Source organism: Salmo trutta, chromosome 4 (genome assembly GCF_901001165.1).
Source record: "Salmo trutta chromosome 4, fSalTru1.1, whole genome shotgun sequence".
In the NCBI taxonomy this organism is placed as follows: Eukaryota; Metazoa; Chordata; class Actinopteri; order Salmoniformes; family Salmonidae; genus Salmo; species Salmo trutta.
Window position 1 is genome coordinate 43,910,338 of NC_042960.1, and position 6,758 is coordinate 43,917,095.

General features: G+C 42.7%; 1 pseudogene; it reads left to right on the forward strand.

Moving 5' to 3' along the window:
- The first annotated feature begins 1,044 nt into the window (after positions 1-1,044).
- On the forward strand, positions 1,045-5,256 carry LOC115193026 (proteasome subunit beta type-11-like; annotated as a pseudogene).
- The last annotated feature ends 1,502 nt before the right edge of the window (positions 5,257-6,758 follow it).

Here is a 6,758-nt window from a genome sequence, read left to right on the forward strand (position 1 = left end):
GCTGTCATGACAATGTAAGGAAGTTTGTCATAAATGTAAATAAATTATACAATTTAGAGGGAAGTCAGATCCAAACCTGGGCTGCTCCACAGTGAGGAGGCGGGTTCTCTCAAGATCTATGTTGATGAAAGGGTGGATCTTGTAAATCACTTCAAAACTCTCTCCAGTGCTAACCAGGGCACCGATGACGTGGATGTCGATTAAGACAGCCCCCCGCACCTCTCTGATTCGGAGGGGTTGGGTTAAATATAGAAGACGCATTTCAGTTGAATGCATTCAGTTGTACAATTGACTAGGTATCCCCCTTTCCCTTTACCGTTGGGAATGTCAACATATCTAGTGTCTACAAATCAATGAAAGGAAAACAAACCATTAGTATACACTACAACTATAACGACTGAGGACACCATGTTTAACCAAATAATATGTCAGTGCTTATTTCCTGTCTCAATTCATGGTGAAAGAGAGCATCTCTCTGTTTGGGTTGATCTGTGACCCACTAGAACCTTCTCCGGTAAGAGGGGAATAAGGCAACCTCAGAGTTACACACACGGATACTTTATTGACACACACACTGATAAAATGAACATGGAAAGGTAGTGGAATGGTAGTTGTTCTGAAACAGGAGAAACAGGTAATGAATGCACTGTACACAATACAATAACTTATAGCACAAGTAGAGAAACACATTTTTTATAACAAGGGAAGGACTGTATGAAAAATATATTACAACACAGCTATACACAAAGGCAGCATACAACAATAGTAAGAACAGCCTAGCCTAGCAGCCTAGCCTAGCAGGCTAGGCTCTGGAGCCTAGCAGAGGGGGTGGGGAGCCTACTGCAGGAGATAGAAAGTTGCAGAGTTTGTGTCTCTGAGAGTGGGCTGTGAGATGGTGTGCTGAGAGCCTCTGGTAGGAAATTCATAACACATGGGAACCTTAAACTGTTTAAAGTACAAGTGACAGCCAGGTGAGTTTAATTTAAACACACATAAACAAAAACATGATTGGTTGATTTAGACATGACCGGACTCATGTGGGCAATGGCGGACTCTGCCTCTGGTCAGCTGCCACCTCAGATCAGCCATCCACGAGGGACACCCAAGGTAAGTCTGACTGGACTCTTAGAGGGCGGTACTGCCTGGAGCACCTTGAATGACCTCACCAGGGACCCATGGTATGTGCTGTTGGTCCCATTGCCTTTGTCTCTATTGCCTTGGTCGAGGTGGTCCAACTAGGCTCGAACCATCACATTACGGACGTCCGATGTGCGCCTGATGAAGAAGTCCTCTCTGTAGGCCATGTCTGGAGGGAATGTGATTTTCTGAATGTGTTCCATCTCCACTTGAAGACCCGGACTCCTGTCTTGGTTTGTGTGGAGACCATCACCTCCACTCCCATCTCACAGGCCCTGGAGCACTGGTACCTAACTCTGACCACTGAGCCATCCGTCATGTCTGGGGCCTAGTCAAACTGTATGGAATCATCATGTAGCACTGTACTCTCTCCAGCTGGGGATGAGGACATAGACGTGGTGTGGGATGAAGACTTACATAGTGACTGGGAGTATGTCCATCATATGCTCGCTTGGTGTTCATAAGGCCTCTCCTTGAATGGTCTGTTATAACAAACTATAATACAAGGGTATTATCCTTTATCAAATCAAGAGAAATAATGAGTAAAGCCTCAGGACTTTTCCTCACTTAGTATAACTTGTTTGTAAGATTCATTCTGAGATGCCTCCGGCACTGGTGACTAGCAGTGTGTGGCTGGAATATCATCTATTTTGTTAGAATTTTAAACACTGGTAAGACGCATATGCATTCAGATTTAAATTGATGAACAGTGCCAGAAGCATAGTGGGCATAGTATGGTATCTACATATTAAACATCATATGTTGAACAAATATCATATTTTAAACAAGGTCCATTTAATGACCAGGAGCTTAATGTGACATTTGTGGATATACTGTAAGATGTGAGGAAAATAAAGTAATGTGTGGGGGTAGCCTGTAAACATAATGATAGGAATAGTTGTAATACACACACTAGACAAATATTTACACACGTTTGCAACTTATTTAAATAGACTACCCAGAAATTGTTTGCATTCTTCAAGTTTAAAATTGCCTTTGGACTAATCACTGTACCGCATTTTAATTATATAAGATAGTCAATCATTTGTATTTCTTACAAGCAAGAACAAAATAACAACAGTGATAGCATATCCACAAGGGTTACAACTTTTAAAAACGTTCATTTTCAAGACTGCACTTCATGCAATGCTTGACATTCTGTCTTCCCGAATTTGTTCCAGGACTGAATCGAATGTTATTGAATTCACAATCAATTCGGGGTTAGAATTCATTGAACTTAAAATAATGTGATATTTTTTTGGTCCAAATGCAGCCTTGTCTCTACTCATCACTTCAGTGAGACAGGTGGAGTTATGCGGTGCCACCTGTTCTGCAGATCTATTGTAGTATATGCAGTGCCAGGTAGGCTACCTGACTTTTACTTTTGCAGAGAACACCTGGGCAGAGAGCAACATTTGCATATTCATAGAATTAATCATAGAAATAAAATGAACAGAATGGGCTTGGAAGCTCTAACCCTGGCAATTTGACTGGTACACTCATGGGCAAACTCACAATGGCTGCCTGGCATTGTGATGCAACAATACAATCCATTTTCTATCAGCTAATGCTGGATTGCCATGGTAATGTAGAAAGTGAATTCAAATTATGTGAACTGATGGGGCTCATGCAATGGAATGTATTTTTTATAATGTCAGTTGAGTTGACTCAACAAATCACAGCACAGATTGAAAGGTACACTTCCTGCTTTTACTTCCTGTCATAGGTACACTCAAAATAGCTGCCAGTCCACTATGCAATCATTGACTTAAATGGAGACGCCTTTTCTATTCATTACATTTTTATGGAATGATTGCTATAGTCTGGTTGCCTGGCTACCCAATTACAACCCTCTGGCCAAACGCCACGCCCACTAATGTTTCCTGTATGGTGCCAAAAAAAAGTCTAAAGAGGATCCTTGGCAAAGGTGGTCAAGAACCTCTGTGTTCTTCAGACGTCCCGACTCGGAAGTCACCCAATGACTGTATGTGAATAGTTGTCAGGGGAGAATGACTGCCACCTCTCATTGAAGCCACGAGGTTCAAGGCCAACCGCTGTACTGCAGGAATTGTTTGCAGAAAGCAGGATCCCCTATTATAGTGAATGGGAACATGGCAATCTTCGTGGTCAATCTTCGTGTAAATAAATATATGTTTCGAAGTCAATCATGGTAGCAATAATTGATTCAATTACACCAGATGTATGTCCTTGAACTGACTATTTTAAAATCGCACACAGAAGAAGTTACAAGGATAATTGAGTTGCTAATGGCATCCTACAGTGTTGGCCTTCAACTTCAGCTACTCAATGAGAGGGCGGCACTGATCTAGCCTGCAACTAAATGTCCCTAATAACTTCTTCAGTGTGCCATTTTAAAATAATCAGTTCAAGGACATACATCGTTCTTGAACTTCATGGCTTCAATGAGGGGGCAGTCGTTCTCCTCTGGAAGTCACCTCATTGAAGTTGAAATTTAAAATGGTTAAAGTAAGGGGGTCTGGTAAGGGTTAAGGTAAAGTTTAGGGTTTAGGCAAGGGAATTTCCCAAGGATTCCGGATAGCACGAACCCAGCGAATTTAAATTCAGGATGAGTCATCAGACAAATAGTCTGCCTCTGTACACAGGCCAATGTGCAGCCTACTTTTTAAACACAGGTGTGCATGTTTTTGGCTCACCAATAGGGGGATAGACTGAACTACAGACACAATCTAATTTCATAAATCTAAATCAACACAAGTACAATCAGCATACCAATATGATTTATGAGACAGGTATCATGTTCAGGCACAGTTTTTGATGACTGGCGTGGTTTACTCCATATTTAATGCATCCCGGTAATGAGGTAATGTAATGCTATTGATATCGCGCTACTTGTTTAGACAATACAACTGAGGGATCATTTACTATATAAAAATGATCATTTTTATTACATTTAGATCAGTGCATCCCCACTCAGAGACAAACAGACCTCGACTGACTCTCATAGACTAAAAACATTAGAATCAATAATTGACATTGGAGAGGAAATAAATAATCAATAAATAAGTTATTTTACATATTAACGGACCCATTTTTTCAATAGCATTACAGGATCGGTATGGTTTCAAGGACTCTTTCCTTGCCTCCAGATGAAATTTTCAGCTTCACTTCAAATAGACCAGGAAAATACCTCCTTGCATTTTGGGAAGAGAACCAGAGATACAACAAGCAGTGACTTGTCGTGGAGCTACAGTTGAAGCCCACTGCATCTTTATATTGATACCTCAGTGAAAGCCCCATACAGTTTGGCCAAATCAACCCAAACATTGCAACAAACCCCATCACGTCTGCCGACTGTGCCCTCTGGAGAAGGATTCTGACTCAGGAACTCCGGCTCTACCAGCTTCGCCACGCCAGGAGACTGTCCACAGATGGTGCTGCCAAGCTGCTAACCCACATGATGCACCCGTTAAGGGCACTGAGCTGTGTGTGGCGGCCACTCTGTGTGGCTGTGATGGAAGAGAGGTGGAGACAGGTCCTCTTGAGCATGGCAGCAGAGGGATGGATCAGGAGAAAAAAAATCAATGATGGGGAGTGAAACAGATGATCAGGCAAAGACAACTGCAAGTGAACCAATCTCTCAAGCACAGGGACAGGATAAGAGGCAGTGCCTCTCACCAGCCATGAGTGGGCAGCACTGTTCAAGTTTCACATTGTTAATGTCAAGTGCACAAGTACAGTGAAATGTCTGCTGGAGGTAGAGGTAGGCAGGTGCTCTCTGGCCTGAGCCTGTAATATGTCTGCAGTGACGGGACACGGCTGCAGGGAAAGCTGTTCTCTGTGGGCTCCAGCTCACCCTATGCCTACTCTGTGCTGGATGGAGGGTTGCGGTGGGGGCTGGAGGAACTCCTCACTGGCCAGGGAGGCTGTTTACAGGGCCACACATAGAGACGTAAACTCAGGTAACTTTGTGGATGTGTACCATGTCACCTCACATGGGTGAAGTTGCACGGACAGAGAGGAGCTGAGAGGGGAGTATTACAGAGAGAAAGAGTGAAGGTAAAGGAGAGGAGGGACAGAGAGGGGGAAAAGGATGAGGAGATCGGTAGTTAGGGTAATAAAGAAGGCCAGTGTGAGGAGAGAGAAGCTTAGCAGAAGAAAGAAAATAAGAAATGTATATGAGCCAATAATTGCAGCCTTTTAGAGTATTACTGAAATGAAATGTTAGCCTACATTAATGTTAATCATTTTTAGAAACATCAGAGGGAATGTTTTAATTTACTTTAAAACCTAGTGGACCCGCTTGAAAGCACGAGACTCCCCTCTGTTCATAATAACAACATTATTCACATTATGTAACCTAGGAAATCACATTTTAGACTTAGATTAGCTAGAAGTACTTGATTTAGAAATCAGTCTCGGACAACAGTGACAGAGTTAAGAAAATATTTTATTTCTGAGAAGTCATCAGATTGATAATTTCAGAGAATTGATAAGAAGTCTCTGGACTAGAAGCTTCAATGCAAGACGTCCCTGGACTGCAGAAAGAAAGTTGGGCCACAACCTGGTCCTCAGATGTTCCTGGACTGCAGAGCAGAAGCTGGGCCACATCCTGGTCCTAAGCTTGCGTCTGCCCCCTTCCCCCTCATCAAAGAGACAAACACGGGGAGTCTGAGGTAAAGCTGAAGGATCTCCCTTGGGGTCGGCTCAGGTTGCATGAGGATGAGCAGGCCTTCTCCATATCGTAACACATGCTGGAGGGTTGGCACTGTCACTGGGCCCTGTCATAGAGGAACACATGGGAAGTCTGGTTGTCAACGAAGCTCACCTCTGGGGTTGGCTCATCTCCCTTGTCCATATCTCTCCACATGCTGGAGGCTCAGCGCTGGCGATGGGGTGAAGGAGGGAAGCCAGGGGAAGTAAGTCCAGGACGTCTCTGCTGGGTACGCCGGCTCATCAAAGGACATTCATGGTTCCTTGGAGCAGTAGGGTTGAGACTTCCAAGACTCAACAGAGTCAGCAGCAGACAGGTAATCTCTGAAACTTTCCTGATATTTGTCTTTGACATCTTTGTTTGCTTTGGCAGTTATCTGTCTTTTACTGTATGTGCATGGACTCCATCTTGTCTGTGGAGCAACCACACATCAAAAAGCTATATCGCCACAAGAATGTTGCACTCACACCTTTCCTCTTCATAGTGAAAATTGGAAATTCATTTATTGGAATGACAAGTTTCTTGTCTTTAGAAAATTAGACCTTAGCAGCATAATTGCCAGAGACCAACACTGCTTTTATGACATTAGAATTGTGATGGCATTCATTGTTTAAGTATACTGAGGGAGGGGGTGGGGGGAATACATTTAAGTGACTATGGGTAAATCACAGTGTGTCCAGATAGAGATCTTTAGTAATTGAAAAACTACATGTATTTATCTCAACAAATAATAAATATGTATCTTATAGGCTAACACTGCATCATTGTGAACCATCACATTTTTAAGAGTGTTTCTTTATCAGAGGTAAACAAATGTTTACATAAGCCCATAGTGAACTTTTGTAATCGATATTGCGAAGTCGATATTGAACTATTCGGCTGCCATCTAGAAGAAAACTGAACGAGGTGCAAAACTGCAAATCTGTGA